The sequence below is a fragment of the Camellia sinensis genome, chromosome 5 (genome assembly GCF_055761805.1).
Source record: "Camellia sinensis isolate YWXY chromosome 5, ASM5576180v1, whole genome shotgun sequence".
NCBI classification, from domain to species: Eukaryota; Viridiplantae; Streptophyta; class Magnoliopsida; order Ericales; family Theaceae; genus Camellia; species Camellia sinensis.
In genome coordinates this window covers 161697187-161720167 of record NC_138965.1, presented here as the reverse complement: position 1 = coordinate 161720167, position 22981 = coordinate 161697187, and the positions used below count along the sequence as shown (strand labels likewise).

General features: G+C 37.0%; 1 protein-coding gene and 2 long non-coding RNA genes across 6 annotated transcripts in view; 1 reads left to right on the top strand and 2 right to left on the bottom strand.

Annotated features, from left to right (window-relative positions):
- LOC114276085 (plastid transcriptionally active protein) overlaps window positions 1-22981 on the bottom strand; it is a 302545-nt gene that overhangs the window by 201954 nt on the left and 77610 nt on the right. The gene's annotated exons all lie outside the window — the stretch shown is intronic.
- Window positions 1-22981, bottom strand: part of LOC145790953 (uncharacterized) — a 215388-nt gene that overhangs the window by 115148 nt on the left and 77259 nt on the right. The gene's annotated exons all lie outside the window — the stretch shown is intronic.
- Window positions 16920-18435, top strand: LOC145790951 (uncharacterized). Its single transcript, XR_014330410.1, has 4 exons — window positions 16920-17348; window positions 17486-17538; window positions 18058-18146; window positions 18263-18435. It is a non-coding gene; the product is annotated as an uncharacterized LOC145790951 (long non-coding RNA).

Sequence of the window (22981 nt, the reverse complement as noted above, 5' to 3'; positions counted from 1 at the left end):
AAATTCGATTTGGGGCGATTAAATTAGATTAATTAATGTCCGATTGAGTAGCTCAATCAAAATTTAATTAAGCCATTACTTAAGTCGATATAAGGTCCATATGAACACATTAGCTTACTTTACACTCTCCTATCACCCTACCTTAAAGAGAAAACATGGGAGAGGAAGATAGAAGAAAATTGAGATCAAAAGCTAGGAAAAAGGGAAATGCTAGGAAATGTTGGAGACTTGCAAAGAATTTGGGAGTTGAAGCTTCTTCACTTGTGCAATTAAGACTCTAGGTAAGAATTCAACCCTTAAATTGTATATTATGGATGCTTAAACCATGAATTCAAGAGAATTGAGAGGATTACACAAAAAATTAAGCTAGAATTGGAGAAATGAACTCAAACCATGCATGCATGCATATTTCATAACATTTTGAAGTTATTTTCCTAAGAATTTCCTTATGCGTGTTACTAATTCACCTTAGTTTTGGGAATTCATCAAGTTTCATGTCATTTTGTGTCATTAGATAATGTTTTGGAAGTTTTGAAGTTAAGGCAATACATGCATGTTATGTTTTCTAAGAATTGGGTTTGGTTTTGCACAATTGGCAAGTTTTTGGGCTTTGATTTTGCGAAATGATTTGGAATTCCCAATGTTTTCCTAGTTCACATATGATTCCTCAAGTGTTTGGCCCAAAAGAATGAGTTTTAGAGTATTTGATTTGAGTTTGAAAGCTTAGAGATGAATCTGGAAATCGCAGAATTCGACCTCTCCGCTCGAGCAACAGATCCTGCGCTCTAGTGGCCACGTTTGTTTTTGCACCTCCGCTCGAGAGACCAAAAGTCCGCTTGAGTGTGAAATGTAAGCTCTTGGAAGTTTCATGTTTTTGTAGACTGCTCTCCCGTTGAGAGGTGCGCTTAAGCGAGGACTTGAGTCTCACGCTCGAGCGACCGTCGAGCGTCTATTGAGCGTGAAATCACACAACCAGTACTTTTGCAGAAGTTTACAGACTGTTCGAGTGGCAGAAGTTGCGCTCGAGCGACCACTCATATTTTGTATGTCTGCTCGAGCGAAGGAAGTTGTGCTCGAGCGGGACCCTTGTTTTCAGCAAATTTTGTTAAGTGTTTCCAAGTACATTTTAGTATCCTCATTGCATCCTAGGCATTCCTAGGCCAAGGTTAAGACATAATAATGAGGATAAGAAGTAGTAACACACTAAGATAAGAAAGGATTAAGTTAATGATTCCGAATGTGTAATTCAAAATGTGTTCGTTCTGTAACTATATAGGTCACACGCCATAAGACACCTGATTTGCCTACTCTGTCTGTTTGCTTTGGACCCAACTGTGAATAATAACTTAGTAAAGTTATGTTTAACCTTAATTATTTTCTGTATGATGAAATAAGATCTATTTTATGAAATGTTATGTTCTATACAATGAATGATTGTCCAAATTCTGATAAGTATTCGGGGCTCAAGTAAGTTATCTGTTCACGGTCTGGAGGTTTCTCTATGAAATTGACAAGTTATTTGTACCCAGCCGGAGGTTCCTTTAAGGAACTGACAAGTTATCCGTACCCGGTCTGGAGGTTCCTTTATGGAACTGACAAGTTATCCGTACCTAGCTGGAGGTTCCTTTATGGGATTGACAAGTATGATCATAGATGCTCCGTATGTGATCTATTAGCGCTAACGGATGTAAGATTAAGTATGTATTCTGATTTCTGTTATTGACTTGAACAAGAATATGAATATAAATCTATTTCTGATATGAACTATGATTTTTGATTATGTTATGGACATCATCATTCATCAAAACCCTTTACTCTGTTATTATTCATTGGGCTTTCGCTCATTATTTATATTATGTATGTAGGTGAGCGAGCGCATGACCAGGCCAAAGCTGCCTCTTGGAGAGGTTAAAGTCAGCCAGCCACCGTACCTCCTGGGGAGGTTCCCTTTTGAGATGTGAAGTTTTGTAACCTTGCTACAGATGTTTTTGTTTGGTTTTGCTTATCGGCACATTGGACTAAGTCCCCTTTTAGCTTTATCTGTGGAAATGGGTGACGTATGACTAATGTATTTATGACGCCACATGTACTTATATATATATATATATATTATATGTAAGTTTGTTTTGAAGTTTTCTATCTCATGTATGTTTACACAGCTCAATGGACTATGTATGTTTATTTATTTGCTTCCGCTGCCCCTAATTATAAGTTATTCTGTTCAAAGGCCTTTGGTAATCTAAGGATTACTGGTCGATTACGACACTAAAACTATAGGGACGGGTTTGGGTTGTGATAGAGTGGTTTCAGAGCACGTGTTCTACCACACACACGAGTCCATATGAGCTTAGGATGTCTTAGTAAAAGTAGGATTCCATCTGCATGTGTGATGTGTTTGTGTTCTTCAAATGTGAAGACTAAATTTGACCATGACCCCATAAAATTGAAATGAATGATCTGAATATTGAAACCAAGGACAATTTTCCTGTGTTTATGGTGCTCTGTTTACCTATAGCAAATGGAAAATACAAGAAGCAATGGAACAGTTGAATCATCTGTGGCTCGAATGAGCCGAATGGAACAAATGCTTGCAGTTCTGGCAGAAGCACTAATATAGCAACAGAGGCAACAACCTATACCCCCTCTACCTCCACTAGCACAAAATGAGTCGGATAACAATGATGTAATCAACTTGACTAAGAAATTTATGAAAATGAAGCCACCGACTTTCTTGGGTGGCATTGAACCCTTAAAAGCAGAAACCTGGTTGCTTGAAATGGAGAAACTATTTGAAGTAATTCCTTGCTTGGAAACGCAAAAAGTTCTTTTGGACACCTACACGTTAAAAGATGAAGCCCAGAGATGGTGGTTACTGATTCGAACTAACAATGGGAACATGACGTGGGCTCAGTTTAGTGAGATTTTCTACAAGTATTTTTCCCAATGCTTTAGAGATTGGAAAGTGTCAGAATTCTAAGAACTCAAACAAGGCAGAATGTCAGTGGCCGAATATGAGGCCAAGTTTACTGAATTAGCTCGTTTTGCCCCACACATGGTGGACAACGATTACAAGAAGGCACGAAAATTCGAAGGCGGTTTGGACTTGGAAGTGTTTGACCGCGTTGGCATCTTGAAATTGTCAACATATGTAAAAGTCCTTGATAGAGCATTGATGACAAAGGCTAATTTGGTAGCAAAGAAACAAGCTCCAGCTCCAACAACTGAATGGAAGGGTAAATGGTCCGGATTCAATTTCAAGAAGGGCCGATCATTTCCAAAAAGGTAGAATACGAGATCCTCTAGGAGCTCTAGCCAGATTAGTGGCTTTACTCCAAATTGTCTCGATTACGGAAGGAAGCATAAAGGCCCGTGCCACTGTGCCTCCGGTGCGTGTTTTCGGTATGACAAGACTGGTCACATGATTTGGGATTGTCTATTGCGGTTTGAGAATGCTAACCGCCCTGCCGCAAGTTCAGCCGGATCCGCTCCTACAACAAGGACCAATTCAAGAACTAATGTCAGGGGTAATACCGAGACTGAAACGCTAAGACAAGAGAGAGTGTTTGCATTAGTGCCTGGAGATGTACAAAGCACCGAATTTGTGGTGTCAGGTATAATCTCTATTTGTGCTCAGAATGCCTATGTCTTAATAGATTCTGGTTCCACACACTCATTTGTGTCGCATGCCTTTTCTCAAAAATTAACTAGACCCTTAGAATCCATGAATTATTTATTGTTTGTATCTACGTCGTCTAGGGGCTCTATGGTATGTGCATATGTTTATTCGACATGTGACATTGTGATTGGTGATGTGACGTTATATGTTGATTTATTACCTATGAGAATTGATCATTTTGACTGCATATTAGGGATGGAGTGGTTAACGAAGTATTGTGCAACTATTGACTGTGTGAATAAGTCTGTTATATTTCGTCCATGTAGGTTACTCGAGTTTATGTTTACTGGGAATGGGGTGGTCCCTCCCCCATACTTGATTTCTGCCATGAAAGCTGTTAAATTGCTTACGGAGGGATGTAAAGGGTATATGTGTTGTGTTTTGACTATGACTTCTGATAGTCCCATTGCAGAGAACATCCCTGTAGTAAATGAATTTCCTGACGTATTTCCAACTGAATTGCCAGGAGAATTAATTGATTGGGAAATTGAGTTTACCATTGATGTTGTACTCGGAACACAACCAATTTCTAAAACCATATACAGAATGTCCACTTTTGAATTGAAAGAATTGAAAACTCAACTTCAGGAATTATTAGACAAGAAGTTTATCTGCTTGAGCACTTCACCTTGGGGTGCTCCAATCCTATTTGTTAAGAAGAAAGACGGATCTTTGAGGCTATATATTGACTATCGTGAGTTGAACAAGGTAACTGTCAAGAACAAATATCCATTGCGCTGAATAAACGATTTGTTTAATCAACTGTAGAGAGTACAAGTGTTCTCTAAGATAGACCTTAGGTCTAGGTATCACCAATTAAAAGTTAAGGTAGAAGATGTAGAGAAGACTGCATTTAGAATTAGATATGGGCATTATGAATTTTTAGTAATGTCGTTTGGGGTGACTAATGCACCTGTTGTCTTCATGGACCTTATGAACAGGGTGTTTAAATCATATCTAGATGAATTTGTTGTTATATTTATTGATGATATCTTGATTTGCTCCAAAAGCAGGGAAGAGCATGAGAACCATTTGCAAACTACTTTACAGATTTTGAGAGAGAAGAAGTTGTATGCAAAATTATCCAAATGTGAATTCTGGCTTGACAATGTGGCATTTTTGGGACATGTAATTAACAAGGATGGTATCTCTATTGACCCTTAGAAAATTGAAGCCATTGTGGACTGGCCAAGACCAACTAATGTGTCAGAAGTTAGAAGCTTTTTGGGACTTGCAGGTTACTACAGAAGATTTGTGAAAGATTTTTCAAAACTTGCTATGCTATTGACACAGTTGACACATAAAAGTATACCATTTGATTAGAACGATCAACGGGAGTCAGCCTTCCATGAATTGAAAACCAGATTGGTAACTACACCAATCCTGACTTTGCTAAACGGAATGGATGGGTTTTAGATTTACAGTGATGCTTCCTATAAAGGCTTGGGGTGTGTCTTAATGCAAAATGGAAAGGTAATTGCTTATGCCTCTCGACAACTCCGTCCTTATGAAAAGAATTATCCGACCCATGACCTTGAACTCGCCGCTGTGGTTTTTGCTTTGAAGATTTGATGACATTATCTGTATGGTGTGACTTGTGAAGTGTACACAGACCATAAAAGCCTCAAATATTTCTTCACCCAAAAAGAATTGAACATGAGATAGAGAAGATGGCTTGAATTGATCAAGGATAATGATTTGCAGATTTTATACCATCTAGGGAAAGCTAATACAGTGGGGGATGCCTTGAGCCAAAAATCTATTGGAAATTTGTCTTGTTTGCTCACTAGTCAAAGAGAATTTTTATGTGACTTGAAAAAAAATGAGATTGAAATTATATTGCGTGAACAGGCAGGATCTTGGCCGCCATCTCTGCTCAATGTACAATCACTGAAGAGATTAGAGGGAAACAACTACAAGATGAATTCTTGAAAAGATTGTGGATGACATGGACTCAAAACTGAAGTTAGGATTAGTGCTGGAGAATAATGTGCTGAAATTCCAGAATAGACTTTGCGCTCCTGATTGTTCGGATTTGAAAAAACGTGTTATGACTGAAGCCCACACCTCTAAATTTTCTATACATCCGGGGAATACAAAGATTTACGACGATTTGAAACAAAATTTCTAGTGGCTGGGAATGAAGAAAAACATTGTTGATTTTGTGGCTCGATGCTTACATTGCCAACAAGTTAAAGCTGAACATCAACCACCTGCCGAATTGCTACAGTCGCTGCCAATACCGGAATGGAAATGGAACAGATCACGATGGACTTCATTATGGGATTACCTTGCTCTCCTCGAGGTATGGACCCTATCTGGGTAATTGTTGATCATTTGACTAAATTTCCACATTTTTTACCTGTCAAATCTTTGTATAATGCGGATAAGTTGGCTAAGTTGTATGTTAATGAGATTGTGAGATTACATAGAGTGCCCGTATCTATTGTATCTGACAGAGATCCTAAGTTCACTTCAAGATTTTGGCAGAGTCTACAGCAAGCTCTAGGGAATGAATTGAAACTAAGCAGTGCTTATCACCCACTGACAAATGGCCAATCTGAACGGACCATTCAAACATTGGAAGACTTGTTACAGATGTGTGCCCTAGATTTCCAAGGCAGTTAGGAAACCTACTTACCATTGGCCGAATTTGTGTATAACAATAGCTACCATTCGAGTATCGGCATGGCTCCTTATGAAGCATTATATGGTAGAAAGTGTTGATCTCCAATTTGCTGGGCTGAGGTAGGTGATAGACCGTTGTTGGAACCAGAACTTGTACAAGAAACAACTGAGAGTGAAACTGATTCAACAACGTCTAAAAACTGCACAGAGCCATCAAAAGAGTTATGCGGATGTCCGGAGAAGGAATAGAGAATACGAAGTTGGTGACCACGTATTTATAAAAGTAACTCCAATGAAGGATTAGACGCAATTTGGGGTGAAAGGAAAGCTAGCACCAAGATACGTTGGCCCGTATGAAGTTTTAGAGAAAATCAACTCAGTAACATACCGAGTAGCCTTACCTCCGGTGATGGAAAATATGCACAATGTTTTTCATGTTTCAATGCTTCGGGATTACTTACGAGATCCACTCCATGTCATTATACCAACACATGTGCTTTTGAAAGATGACTACACTTATGAGGAGAGGCCAATTCAAATTGTGAATCAACGAATCAAAAGATTGAGAAACAAGGAAATTCCATTAGTAAAAGTGGATTGGCAAAACCATGGAGGGACTTATGCAATTTGGGAGACAGAAGAGGATATGATGAAGAGATATCCAGATTTGTTTTCGTTGGACCCAATATTCTTTCGGAATAAAGGCAATTCGAGTTTGGAAGACCAAACTCTTTAAGGGGGGAGGACTGTAACAACCCTGACACATGATTGACGTATAATCCATGATTAAGCGTGCCTAGTAAGTAGTCAGGATGAAATCTTGAGTTAACTACATGTACATTACATTGTTGGAGTTTTTATCTGTCCTTCGTAAGAATATCTATTTGCTTTTCTGTTTCATTTTGTGAATTGAAGGCCTTATCGGCATCCGATAGCAAATTTGACTTGATATATGTGTTGTTTAGAAATTTTAGAACTTTTTTGGTAGGTTTAATTAAAATTTGAATCAGAGCGATTAAATTTGATTAATTAATGTCTAATTGAGTAGCTTAATCAAAATTTAATTAAGCCACTAACTAAGCCTATATAAGGCCCATATGAACACATTAGCTTACTTTACACTCTCCTATCACCCTACCTTGAAGAAAAAATGTGGGAGAGAGAGAGATAGAAGAAAATTGAGATAAAAAACTAGGAAAATGGGGAAATGTTAGGAATTGTTGGAGACTTGCAAAGAATTTGGGAGTTGAAGCTTATTCACTTGTCCAATTAAGACTCTAGGTAAGAATTCAACCCTTAAATTGTATATTATGGATGCTTAAACCATGAATTCAAGAGAATTGAGAGGATTACACAAAAAATTAAGCTAGAATTGGAGAAATTAACACAAACCATGCATGTATGCATATTTCATAACATTTTGAAGTTATTTTCCTAAGAATTTTCTCATGCATGTTAGTAATTCACCTTAGTTTTGGGAATTCATCAAGTTTCATGTCATTTTGTGTCATTAGATCATGTTTTGGAAATTTTGAAGTTAAGGCAATACATGCATGTTATGTTTTCTAAGAATTAGGTTTGGTTTTGCACAATTGGTAAGTTTTTGGGCTTTGATTTTGCGAAATGATTTGGAATTCCCAATGTTTTCCTAGTTCACATATGATTCCTCAAGTGTTTGGTCCAAAAGAATGAGTTTTGGAGTATTCGATTTGAGTTTGGAAACTTAGAGATAAATCTGGAAATCACAGAATTTGACCTCTCCGCTCAAGCGACAAATCTTGTGCTCGAGCAGCCACCTTTTTTTTTGCGCCTCCGCTTGAGCGACCAGAAGTCTGCTAGAGTGTAAAATGCAAGCTCCTGGAAGTTTCAAGTTTTTGTAGACCGCTTGCACATCGAGAGGTGCGCTCGAGCGATGACTTGAGTCTCATGCTCGAGCGATCGTCGAGCGTCCGTTGAGCATGAAATCACACAACCAGTATTTTTGCAGAAGTTACAGATCGCTCGAGTGGCAGAAGTTGTGCTCTAACGACCACTCATATTTTGCATGTCTGCTCGAGTGAAGGAAGTTACGCTCGAGCGGGACCCCTGTTTTCAGCAAACTTTTTTAAGTGTTTCCAAGTACATTTTAGCATCCTTATTACATCCTAGGCATTCCTAGGCCAAGGTTAAGACATAATAATGATGATAAGAATTAGAAACACACCAAGGTAAGAAAGGATTAAGTTAGTGATTCCGAATGTGTAATTCAACATGTGTTCGTTCTGTAACGGTGTAGGTCATGTGCCATATGACACTTGATTTGCCTACTCTGTCTGTTTGCTTTGGACCCAATTGTGAGTAATAACTTAGTAAAGCTATGTTCAACCTTAATTATTTTCTATACGATGAAATAAGATGTATTTTGTGAAATGTTATGTTCTGTACAATGAATGATTGTCCAAATTCTAATTAGTATTTGAGGCTCAAGTAAGTTATCTGTTCCTAGTCCGGAGGTTCCTCTATGGAGCTGACAAGTTATCTGTACCCAGCCGAAGGTTCCTTTAAGGAACTAACAAGTTATCCGTACCCAGTCTGGAGGTTCCTTTATGGAACTGACAAATTATCCGTACCCAGCCGGAGGTTCCTTTATGGGACTGACAAATATGATCTTCGATGCCCCATATGTGATTTGTTAGCGCTAACGGATGCAGGATTAAGTATGTATTCTGATTTCTGTTATTGACTTGAACAAAAATATAAATATAAATCTGTTTCTGATATTAACTCTGATTTCTGATTATGTTATGGACATCATCATTCATCGAAGCCCTTTACTCCGTTATTATTCATTGGGCTTTCGCTCACAATTTATATTATGTGTGTAGGTGAGCAAGGGCGTAACCAGGCTTAAACTGCCGCCTGGAGATGTTAGAGTCAGCCAGCCACCGTGCCACCCGGGGGGTTCCCTTTTGAGATGTGAAGTTTTGTAACCTAGCTGCAAATGTTTTTGTTTTGTTTTGCTTATCTGCACATTGGACTAAGTCCTCTTTTGGCTTTATCTATGGAAATGGGTGACATATGACTAATGTATTTATGACGTCACATGCACTTATATATATATATAGATATGTAAGTTTGTTTTGAAGTTTTTTGTCTCATGCATGTCTACACAACTCAATGAACTATGTATGTTTCTTTATTTTCTTCCGCAACCCCTAATTATAAGTTATTATGTTCAGAGGCCTTTAGTAATCCAAGGATTACTGGCCGGTTATGACATTAAACCCATAAGGGCGAGTTTGGGTTGTGACACCTGCAAAAGTACTAGGAGTTATTTTTTCCCGCTCGAGCGGCCATTCTTGCGCTCAAGCGGAGATCGCAGATCTGTTTTCTATAAATATGTGGGTCTATTAGATTTTAGGGTTACGGCTTCCAGATCTTTTTCTTGGGTATTAGGATTTTTTTCTAGAGCTTCTTTGCTTGTTTCCTTTGATATTTGTGAGAGATTAATCATGAATTGAGAGGATTATATCAAAGGGTTTGTTTAGTTTGTTTTATTCAAAAAAGAGAGAGTTGTTCTTCGGTGGATTCCGTGAAATTTGGGCTTGAAGCTTTGGTGGATTCTGGAGTGGCTCATTGTCATGGATTTGACATCTCCGTTGCGGATTCAATGTTGGGCAAGACAATTCTGAGGTGAAGATGGGGCTGGAAGAGGCACATAGGAGTCGGTTCGATTCGGGCGTGGATTCGCTAAGTAATTGAGAGTACACTTGTGTAATTCCTTTATGTCTTCTTAGTGGATTATTTTGTGGCTGTGGCTCGTGGTTTTTTATCACAATTGAAGGCGCTCCAATTGTGGTTTTTTTACGTTAAAATCGTTGTGTCGATTTGTCTTGATTATTTGATTGGGATTGTTATTTACTGGTAAAAATTGATACATAATCACAAATCAATATATAGAGGATTTCTAGATTTTTAAATATCTAGGTGATTCTGTGGAATTTGGGCCTGAAGCTTTGGTGGATTCCGGAGTGGCTCATCGTCGTGGATTCGACATCTGCATTGTGGAGTCAACATTGAGCAAGACAATTCCGAGATAAAGACAGGGCTGGAAGAGGTACATAGGGGTTTGTTCGATTCGAGTGTGGATTCGCTAGGTAATTAAGAGCACACTTGTGTAATTCTTTTATTTCTTCGTAGTGGATTGTTTTGTGGCTGTGGCCCGTGGTTTTTTTTATCACAATTGGAGGCGCTCCAATTGTGGCTTTTCCACGTGAAAATTGTTGTGTTGATTTGCCTTGATTGTTTGATTGGGATTGTTATTTACTGGTTAAAATTGATACATAATCACAAATCAATATTTAGGAGATTTTTAGATTTTTCAAGGTGGTCCCTATATTAAATTCTTGACTCCGCCACTGACGACAATGTTGATTATGAGATTGAAATGAATGTTGTAGTTTGTATTACTAGGTTGAGATGGTAATTGTAGTAGTACGCATATTTCTAGTTCTAGTTGTAGCAATAATAAATCTAATTAGCAATACTATATTTTTGTTATAAATCTCTCACTTTACAGTATTCTTCACTAAATTGCCTTATAAATTTCTAGAGACCTTTCAGACTAGATTAAAATCTCTATACAGTAATCAAGTTAACCATATGCTTGTGGGCTATCAAATAAACTATTTAGGGTTTGTTTGGGATGGGATTGATTTTTGACTTTTTGGCTATTTTAGCTTGGGTTAAAAAGCTTCGTTTGGGATAGGCTTTTTGGCTTTTTTGACTTATGTGAAAGAAAAAATGAAATGATTATGGTTTGGATGTGATGTTTTATTTTATTAGACTAAAAAACCTATTTTTTTTCTTTTTGTGAATAAAATAATCAAAAAATCAAAAATCCTAACATGCTAAACGAATCAGACAACATTTGCTTGCTGGTTTTCCTTTTGGGAAAAGGATGGCATGTTGCTTTTTTGTTTGTAAAATCATTGTAGGCTGCATTTTCATTTTCACTTTTTGGTTAAACATAATCAGACAACAAAAATAATGTATGCACACACTGGTTGCGTATGATATTATATAATATTATATAAGGTGGTGGTCTTAGGATTTGTAACGCCCTCAAAATATGATATAATCAATCATTCACAAGATCTATAAACATAATAGAAATGTTATATTTTCATTAATCAGAGTTAATATTACAAAAGATATCACATGCATTACACTTTTATAAATGTTCATCCTAAAACTATAGCATGTAACTCTAAATGTTAAAAACAGAAATAAGTGCCCTACGGGCTTACATCTTTCTAAGTTGTCACTTTGTTACAACAAAAGAAGAGTCTTAGCTCTATGCATATAAAGTCCTCAGCTTGAATAATCATTAAACACAAACAAAACATGCAAAATGGAGCTTTCAACCCCTAAACCTCCGAAGCTATGACCTTGGAGGCGGCATGTCACCTATACCTGAAAATGGTGTCCTAAGCAGGGTGAGTCAAAACCCAGTAGAGATATACTAAACAACATATGAGAATTAACTAAAATATGAGCATTAGATAAATGTGCAACATTCTTAACCAATACATATTCTTTTCAAGATCATTCAATATAGATAACCAATATCTCAATTCATTTTCATTCTTCCATTTTGGGTAAATCAATTAACCAAATTCGTTATTATCAAAGCAACCAATATGAGACTACAACTCAATGATTCACAATTCAATACATTCATCAATCCAACACTTCAATGTCTTGCCATTTTACAGAACTACATCCGAGGGAACCGGCACCCATAAATATATAAGGTTTTGGGACTTTCACCCTGGACACTCCGGCCAACTTAATTATCAATGGAGTCCATCCCCTATCTCCTCCTAAACAATGGAGTGCATCTCCTATCTCCTCCTAAACAATGATACATATACAATGTATTTAAACACTTTGTCATAAACAATGACTAATCAAAACACATATTCAATGGTTTAATCCTACAGTCACATTCAATGACATAATTCAATTGATTAGTTCTAATTCACCTAATCCTTATGCAGTTTCTACAACAAGCATAGCTATCCTCCACCGATAGCCCAAAGCAGATATTTCTAAATAGATAAATAAATCTATCAATTGATAGTTTATCATATTTTCCATAGATGAGTGATTTATCAAATCCAACTACACATCTCATTTGTGCAGTCTTCCACACTACAAGAAAACTGGGTATATGAAACGGAACTATTTGCGACGGCACACTTGCCGTCTCAAAAAGTCACTTTTTGAGACGGCAGAAAATGCCGTCTCAAAAAAGCAGAGTATTTGCGACGGCACCATTTGCCGTCTCAAAAAAGCAGAGCATTTGCGACGGCACTATTTGCCGTCTCAAAAAATGAGAGTATTAGCGACGGTATTTTCTGCCGTCGCTAATACTCTCATTTTTTGAGACGGCAAATAGTGCCGTCGCAAATGCTCTGCTTTTTTGAGACGGCAAATGGTGCCGTCGCAAATACTCTGCTTTTTTGAGACGGCATTTTCTGCCGTCACAAAAAGTGGCTTTTGTGTTTTTTTTTTAGTGAATATTTTTAAAATTTTAAATATTTTTTTTAGATGTACCTTACTTAGATGTATCTAAAAAATAAAAAATTTATGAAAAAATATTTTTAAAAATTAATAAATACATAAAAATACAAAAAAAAATGTATTGAATTATGATATTTCTTTTTGTATTTTTGGTATTTAGTGAATTTTTAAAAGATTTTGGTGATTGTGGTTTTGAGATAGCTTCATATATATACAGTCACAAAATGATTTGAATAAATTCAACGGTATTTTTCTGTCACAAAATAAATTAAAAAAAACAATGTCGTCTTACTCTTTTGATATAACATTTCTCTTTTCATTCATTTTTTCATTTTCCTGTCTTTCTGTCTCTATCTCTCTCTCTTCTCTTTATCTCTTTTCATTCATTTCTCTCTATCTCTATCTCTTTCTATGTCTGCCTGTTTCTCTCTCTCTCATTTTCTCTCTGTGTCTCTCGTCTATCTCTCTTCTCTCTATCTCTCTCATCTGTTTTCTCTCTCTGTCTATCTCGCTCATCTCTCTTATCTCTATCTCTCTCATTTCTTTCTTTTTCTCTCTCTTTCTCTCTCTCTTGTCTTTCTATCTCTCTCGCTCATTTCTCTTCTCCTTCTGTCTCTCTCTTTTTCTGTGTCTCTCTCTCGCTCATCTCTTTTCGCTCTATTTCTCTCTTTTTTTGTCTATCTCTCGCTCATCTCTTGTTTCTCTCTCTTTTTCTATCTTTCCATCTCTCTCTATTTCTTTTTCTGTCTATCTCTCTCTCCCTGTCTCTCTCTCACTCATCACTCTTTTCTCTCTCTGTGTCTACTTGTCTATTTGTCTATTTCTCCCTCACTATGTTCGACTTGCTCACTCTCTTAATCCTATCTTCTCTATTTATCGAGCTCCTTCTCGATTTATCGATCCACTATAAGAAAATACACTTTTGGCAACCACTTTGTCTATCTCTCTCTCGCTCATCACTCTATCTCTATGTCTCTCTCTCTCTATCTCTCTTCTTTATCTGTCTCTCACAAAATTAAAATATTTTTAAAATATTTAAATATTTAAAATATTTAAAAAATTGATTTGAATTAAGTTTTAAACAGTGTTTTGAATTATCTGTCTTCTTTATTTATTGAGCTCCCTATCGATTTATCGATCCACTACAAGAAAATGCACTTTTAGCGACCACTTTGTCTCTTTCTCGCTCATCACTCTGTCTCTCTATCTCTTTTCTCTATTCGTCTCTCACTCATCTTTCTCTCTCACTACCCATCTTCTCTACCACATTTACCACTACTGCAAATGCCATTCAACTACCACCACTATTCTCTTTCTCTCTTTCACTCATCACTCTTATTTCTCTGTCTGTTTGTCTATCTATCTGTTTGTCTGTGTGTCTTTCGTTCATCTTTCTTCTCTCTATCTCTCTCATTTGTCTTCTCTCTATGTCTCCCTCGCTCTTCTCTCTTCTCTCTATCTCTCTCATCTCTTTTCTCTCTCTGTCTCTCTCGCTCTCTCTATCTCTCTATTTTTCTATTCTCTTTATCGTTCATCTCTTTTCGCTCTCTTTCTATATGTCTCTCTCATCTCTTGTTTATCTCTATTTTTCTATATGTCTCTCTCTATCGATTTCTCTCATTGCCTCTCTATCTCTCTCTATATCTCCTTCTCTCTTTATCTTTCTCTCGCTCATCACTCTGTCTTTCTCTCTCTTCTCTATCTGTCTCTCACTCATTTCTCTCTCTCACCACCCATCTCCTCTATCACCTTCACCACTACTGCAAACACCATTCCACCACCACCATTACTTCTACTGTAGCCACTTCACCTCTACGACTACCATTACTACTACTATCGCCACCACTCCACTACCACCACTACCACTACTACTACCATTACCTCTCTTTCACCCCTGTCACTCCATTTACACTACCACTACCACAACTTCACTACTAATCTGTTTCGCCATCACCATCACCGCCGCCACCACCATCATCTCTTATCCACCACTTTCACTACTGCTGCCGCTCCTTTTCCTCTACTGCAAAAAATTAGTTCATGCTTTTCCAAGTTGCTTCATTTCCGTTATAGAAAGATTGTGCCATTTCTTGACCATTTGTTTCTAAACATAATTCTCTATCTCTTTTTCTGTCTATCTCTCTCTCTCTCCTTGTTTCTCTCTCATTCATCACTCTTTTCTCTCTCTCTATCTGTATATTTGTCTATTTATCTATTTATCATTCACTATGTTTGCCTTGCTCACTCTTTTACTCCCATCTTCTCTATTTATCGAGCTCTTTCTCGATTTATCGATCCACTATAAAAAAATACACTTTTAGCAACCACTTTGTCTCTCTCTCACGCTCATCACTCTATCTCTGTCTCTCTCTTTATCTCTCTTCTTTATCTGTCTCTCACAAAATTAAAATATTTTTAAAATATTTAAATATTTAAATATTTAAAATATTTAAAAAATTGATTTGAATTAAGCTTTGAAAAGAGTTTTGAATTATGTGTTTGGTTATCTTTTTTTCTCTCTCTCTTTTCCTGTCTCTCTCTCTTTATCTCTTTCTCTCTTTGTCTATTTGTTTCTCTCTCTCTCTCTCCGTCTCTCTCTCACTCACTCATCACTGTTAATAGAAAATATTTTTTATTAAAATATTATCCTTACTTCTACCAAATAAAAAATAATAATAATAATTTTTCATTCATTAAATATTCATTTATAATAAAAATAAAAATTATTATTATTATTTTTTATTGTTTAAATATTCATTTATGTTGAAAATTATTATTATTATTATTATTTTTTCCCAATCCTGCCCGCTCGGTTTCCCCATTTTCTTCCATTCCCGCGCCCCCCAAAATCCCCAATCTCTTAGAGCCAAAATCCCTAATTTCTACCAAAATGAAAAAACCCTATGTGTCTCTGTCTCTCTTTTCTATCTCTCTCTGTCTCTGTCTCTGTCTCTCTCTCTTTCTCTCACTCATCACTCTTCTCTGTCTGTCCGTCTCTCTCTTTCTCTCTGTGTCTCTGTCACTCTTCTCTTTCTCTCTCTCACTCATCACTCTTCTCTGTCTGCCTGTCTCTCTCTTTTCTCTGTGTCTCTCGTTCAGCTCTCTTCTCTCTATCTCTTTTATCTCTCTCTCTCTGTGTCTCTCACTCATTTTTTTCTCTTACTGCTCATCTCCTCTATCACCTTCACCACTACTACAAACGCCATTTCACTACCACCACTACTACTACGGTCGCCATTTCACCTTTATGACTACCATTATTACTACCATCGCCACCACTCCACTACCACCACTACCACTATTGCCACTACTACTACTACCATTACCTCTCTTTCACCACTGCCACTCCATCTATTCTACTACTACCACAACTTCACCACTAATCTCCTTCGCCATCACCACTACCACCACCGTCTTTTATCCACCACCTTCACCACTACTGCCGTTTCCTCTCCTCTACCACAAAATATTACCTCTCTTTTCTCTCTCACTTATCACTCTTCTCTATCTGTCAGCCTTTGTCTCTGTCTCTTTCTCTTTCTCTCTTTGTCTCTCGTTCATCTCTCTTCTCTCTATCCCTCTTATCTCTCTATCTCTCTTCTCTCTCGCTTATTTATCTTCTCTCTATTTCTCTCTCTGTCTCTCTCGCTCATCTTTCTTCTCTCTCCGTCTCCCTTTTTCTATGTCTTTCTCTCGATCATCTCTTTTCGCTCTATTTCTCTCTCTCTTTGTCTATCTCTCGCTCATATCTTGTTTCTCTCTATTTTTCTATGTTTCTCTCTCTATCTCTTTCTCTCTCTGTCTCCCCGTCTCTCTCTCTATATCTCTTTCTCTCATTGGCCACAAAAAATTAACTTTATTTTAATGGAAAATATTATCCCTATTTCTACCAAATAAAAAAATAATAATAATTTTATATTCATTAAAATAAATATGAAACAAATAAATTTTTAACCTTACTAAATGAAAAAATAAAAATAAAAATAAAAATTCATTAACTATAAAAAAATTATTTTAATAAAAAATAATTTTTTTTAGCAATGACATCCTCCGTTGCGAAAAAAAAAAATTCCTTTTATTATTTAAATATTCATTTGTAATGAAAATTAGAAAAAAAAAATTCAAAAAAATAAAATTTCATAAAAAAATCAAAAAGAAAAAAATTCATTTTTTTTTCCCCTCTTTCAAATCTAACCGTCCATCTTTCACTCACCATCTCACTCACCTATAACAAACAAAACAAAAGAAAAAAAAAACCCTAATCTATAATCGGCTCCCTCACTCTCTCTCTCTCTCTCTCTCTCGCTCTCTCTCAGTCTCACCATCACTCACTCACTCACCATCTCACAGTCTCTCTTTCTCACTCTCTCGTTTCTGGCAGCCGATCATTCAACATGGAAACTTTCTGCACCGATCACTCACTTTCTCATCTCATCGCTCCGATCATCATCGCACAGCCGATCAATCTACTTCACAGGTAAACTCTCTCAATCTTTGTCTCTCTCTCTCCCGATCGTTGATTTTTTTTGTTTTATATATATATATATATATCAGATATATATATATATCTCTGATCTGATCTGATCTGTCTCCCTCACTCTCTCATCTCATCAGTCTCACACTCACTCTCTGGTTTTGCATCTCTGCACCGATCGACTCACACACAGGTAAGCGTCTCTCTCTCTCTCTCTCTCCCTGATCTCTCATCTCTGATTTTTTGTGGACCAACAGATCTGATTTTTGTTGTGGACCAACAGATCTAATTCGAAATATGATCTTAGTTGTGATATGATTTTTATGACCTTAGTTCGAAATATTTATGATCTGATTTTTGTTGTGGACCAGATCTGATTCGAAATATGATTCGAAATATGATCTTAGTAATATGATCTTAGTTGTGATCTGATTTTTGTTATGATCTGTATAGGTCAGTAATTCTTACTTCATATTTCACTTGTAAGTTGGTAGATTCAGGCTTCATGATTCACCGGTACAGAACCAGAGATTTTGCACATTGATGCAACTTGTTCTCCTTTTTCTGGTAAACTAGATAAAAGTTTGTAGAAAATAATAGTACCATAGTGTCTAAAGCTGTATGAGCTGAGAATGTTTTTGCCATCATAGTTACCGAACTGTTCAACTAAATATTTTCAGTGTCATAATGCCAATTTTTGTGGTTTAAGCAGTGGTCTTTTGCCTTCACTAGTTGGGATAAGTCATGTTGCAATCCAATTTCCAGCTTATGAAAAGATCAAGTCCTACTTCGCGAAAAGGGGTAAGGTTTTCTTCTTGCCATTCTTTCTTTTCCTCTTTCCTTTTTGAATCGACTGTAGATGTTAATCGAATGTGATTATGAGATGTGATTGATGATGATCATACTTGATGGTTCAGATAATACAACCACCAGTAAGCTAAGTCCCGGGAAACTTGTGATTGCCTCAGCAGTATCTAAATTAGTTGCCTCTGTAATGACTTACCCCCACGAGGTAAGTGTCTGGATTTTCTCATCTGTGACAACCAAGATTTCTATCTTCACGTGTATGAATATATAAATATATATATAGATATAGACATGAGGACATAGAGGTTGTGCAGCTAACCTATTTAGAACGACTCCATCTGCTGTTATAACATTTACCAGCTACGAGATGATACATAGGTTTTTGCAGCAGATTTTACCTCCAGAGGAGAGGAATTCAGTGGCCAAACCTGAATCTGATGGCCATATTAAGCCTAAGGAGGAAAATTTCACGACTAGAGAAAATGAGGTTACAAAAATTTTACGGAAATCGCAAACCCATCTAGTAAGATAACCACAACAGTTCCTTTTGGGAAGCCCTGATAAAGAGCTATGGGCTGAATAGTGATAATTGTTTGTCTGCCATATTATGGCATAGTGAGGAATAAAAGTAGTTTTGCAATTTTTTTATAAACTTGTGGTTTAATTGTAGTATTCTTTTATAATGTGTTTTAAGTTTCTTTTTATAAACTTGAATTTTTTTATTTTTGGGGATATTGTACAAGAACTTTGGCTAGTTTAATATGGTTAAATGAGGAAGCACCCGTTTGGTGCTTGTGAGAGAGGCTAGAATAGGAGTAAATCCACATGGAATTTTCAACACATCATTGATAAAAACTATCAACATTTGTCACACCCCAAGGTAGTTGTTTCTTGTTTATTGTTAGATAGATCAATAGTTTACGCAATCCTTCTCTTTGCCTTTTCAATCTTCATATTTATCTTCTACGGTAAAGACATTTTCCAACATGAGCAGATGAAACCTCTATCTTCTGAAGGGTCTCAATCTCAACAGGTTTGTCATCTTCTTCCGAATTCCCTTCTCAGTTAAATTATGATGAAGATCTCGTTTTTTGTTAATTTGGAGAGCTGGGTTTTGTTTTGTTTTTTTTTTGTTTTTTTAATGTTGTTTGTGTTGATGGGTTGTTGTGATTTGGTAAAAAAATTGGTGTGTTGAAAAACATCCTTAACTTGGTCATTTAGAGAATTGCGTGTTGGATATGTTGATTGGTAAAAATTTGGGTTTTTCCTGAAGGCTGTGTTTGGATTTGGATTATGAATTTGAGTAGTGATTTGGAAAGGGAAAGGAAAAGGAGAGTAAAATATAAGATATTTTATTTATTCATTTTTTTCTGTTTCTTTTCATTTTCCAAATCCCTACCCAAGTTCAACCCAAATTCTTGATCCTAAAGCTGTATCATGGTGGAGTTAATGGTTTTCATGATTTTTTTATTTTTTTTCCTTTGGTATTTGCTAGTTTGGGCTGTCTTTTGGAATTAGGTCATTGTCTTCGCATATGTTAGGTTATTGTTGTTGACTTTTGCCGATCATTGTCAATTTTAATTTTAATTTTAATTTTTTTAAAGTCAGAACTGCATAATTGGATAATCAGGAATCAGGATATGTTGATATTTTACTCCATTTTCTTATACTTTCGGAACCAGTGCCGCCAGGAAGTCTCTAAATCTTCAAAGAGAGAAAACTATAAGGAGCAACAGATTTTCTATTACCTATGTAAAATGAACAGTCACATTGGAACTGAGTGCAGTGTGTCAAACAGGGTTACTTTAAGATATTTATATGAACATATATATAAGCTGCAATGTGTGTAGATTATGTGATAAAATACCTTAAATTTTAGTTGTTTTACTTGTCTGAAAAAACATGTCTGTTTTTAGCGTTTGTCTCACGTCCATGGAAAATTCCGAAAACATGGTTAATGAATCCATATCGGTTTTGGAAGTTACATGTGTTGCTTCCTGAACTTCAGGCATTTTCAAACATGGACCAATTCTTGTTAAATGAGAGTTACATGTTTCCTCTTGATGGTTTGTCCTTAGTTTAATTAGGGGTAATTAGTCTGCTGGGGCAGAAGGGAGGGTCAAGAGGGGTGGGGCAGTAAAAAGAAGGTGATAGGGAATTGGAAAATTTAAAATATTAAACTTTAGTTGTTTTACTTGTGTGGAATAACATGTTTGTTTTTAGTGTTTGTCTCATGTCCATGGAAAATTCTGAAAATATGGTTAATGGATCCATATCTGTTTCGGAAGTTACATGTGTTGCTTCCTAAACTTCAGGTATTTTCAAACATGGACCAATTCTTATTACATAAACTAAAAGTTACATGTTTCCTCTTGATTGTTTGTCCTTAGTTTAATTAGGGGGAGGGTCAAGAGGGGTGGGGCAGTTAAAAGAAGGTGATAAGGAATTGGAAAATTTAAAAGCTGGTATTAATTATGATGGTAGGTCAAAGGAAGCTAGGGTTAAAGAAGTTTTCTAAATGAAGATTATTAGTTGGAATGTCAGAGCTCGTAGCTCCATTAAGAAACGGGGTGGTTAAAGAAGTCTTAGTTGGTAATCCTACAAGAACCAAAATATTCTGTCTTGACAGGAAATTGATAAATAATGTTTGGAAATCTAGGTGTAGGAAGTGGGTTGTTTTAACTTCATGTAGTACTTTGGGTTTGTTTTAATGATGTGGGATGAGAAGGTTCATAGTGAATGTTAAAACAATAATGTGAGAATTTGTAGTGTTTGTGAGATTTAGGGAATCTTGATAGTCACAAATGGTGCTGTAGCAGCGCCCGCGTTGAGGGGCCTTTCGCTACTACAGTTCGGACTCGCGATTTGTTTGTCGCGGTTCTAAATCTGAACCAAAGAGTCCAAATCTGGCAAATCGTTTGAGAAAACAGATTTTTGAAAAAGTAGTGCCAAACATGGACTGCTTTGCCAGATACAGAGTCGCCACCTAAATATTTTAAAATGGGGAAATTTAGGAAACCCTGACTCGGTGCCGAAGGCCACATGTCCGTCATCACCGGAGTTGTCTCGGCTCGGGAGCTTGGGTACGATCGGGGAAGGTCAGCTATGAGCACCTCCTTTCGCCCGGTCCAAAGACCGGCCTCTACTAACCATGATATCCGATTTTGAAAACGTTATGTGTTCTTATTCCATTTATTAGCCTAGAATTACTATGTTATGCGCGCAGCAAACAAGTATAGACTAGATTGCCTAATTTGGAAATAAACATTGCATATCCGTTTGGTTTGAAAATGCTTTGGAATTTGCTACTCTCAAGTAGGCTAAAATGCGGATTTCAACGAGTTTTTCCAACTCAAACAATCCAACCTCCACCCACAGGCATTCAAATAGTTTAACACATAAGCATCTAGCCACATGGTAAACATACTGTCATGGTGGCATTCACACACATGCGACATGCTAAAGCATAAATACTTACAATGTACTCCGTGCCAAAACAGTAAACTAGTTAGCAAACATGCATGTCTTAGTTCATGTTAAGTGCCTAATGCATCGCATACAAAATGTTGCTAGAATAGGCTCGGCTATCCTAAACATGGCATGTGAAAATGCGCAACTATCACATATTCAGTTTTGTGAATTGAAGTACAGATGCAGTTAGCGTGATGTACCGAGCCTAATGCATGCAATACAAATGCATGGATGCACACATGCATAGCATAAGGTATGGTAATTTTAAAGATGCCCTAATCTACCATCATAAGCAGGTAAATAAAAGGGAAGAAAGAAGTGGGGATTGGAAGACATACACACCACTCACCCACACTTATTACATATTTACCCTCACTCAGAGGGTCTAAATGAATATTACAGTCCCAAAATAATAAACAAATAAAATATTACAGTCCCAAATAATAAACAAATAAAATATTACAGAAATTCTAATCAATTAAAAAGTAAAGAAGTAAAAGAAAGAAGAGGGTGGCCGCAGCCTCCGCCTCGGGATGCGCAGATAATGCATGCTCGAATCCGTCTCACCCGGAAAACCCGTACTGTACTCCTGCCGCCTCTGTTTGTACCGCCTTGTCTCTCTAAAAATTGTCAAAATACTGGAGCAAGTTCCTTACATCCTGCGGAGCACCACCGGCCGGACAGAATTCCCACCGGCACTTCACAATTTCGATCGGCACTTTAATGGATTCATCGGCACTCCGGAGATTGCCGGTCGGCACCAAATTCTGCCGGTCGGCAGAGACTTCCTGCAGAAGACAATTTGACAGCAAACAGAGAACAGGCAGTGCATGGCATGGGTTTTTTAGGTACATGTGGGCATGGTTGTGCTTCTTATCATGTTTTGAACTCAAAGAAGCATGACCTTCGATCCTTGAGCCATCAATGGTGCATGATGACTCAAGGGATCGAATTTGCCACTTACTATGAAGATGCATGCAACAAACAAAATGAAAACCGAGGCCTTATCAAGTTGGAGTCAAAGGCCCCGATGACCGGGAATCGAGGCACATTACATCACTTGAAGTATGAATGGTCCTTGATTCCCACACATGGTTTGACACCCCAAACCAAGTAAATGCAATGCATGTCATGCTCATAAGGCTCAAATGCAATATGATACCAAGATGTAAAGCACAACAAGCATTATGCAACCAACATGGCAAATGTATAATGCTAAGCATACAAGGTACAAATATGGTGCAAACATGGATCAATTTGCCATAAAGTTAACATGGAATAGCACATTAATGGGACAATCATGCAACCAACATGAGATAAGCATGCAAAGGAGGCCTCAAAGTAATAAAGGTGCAGAC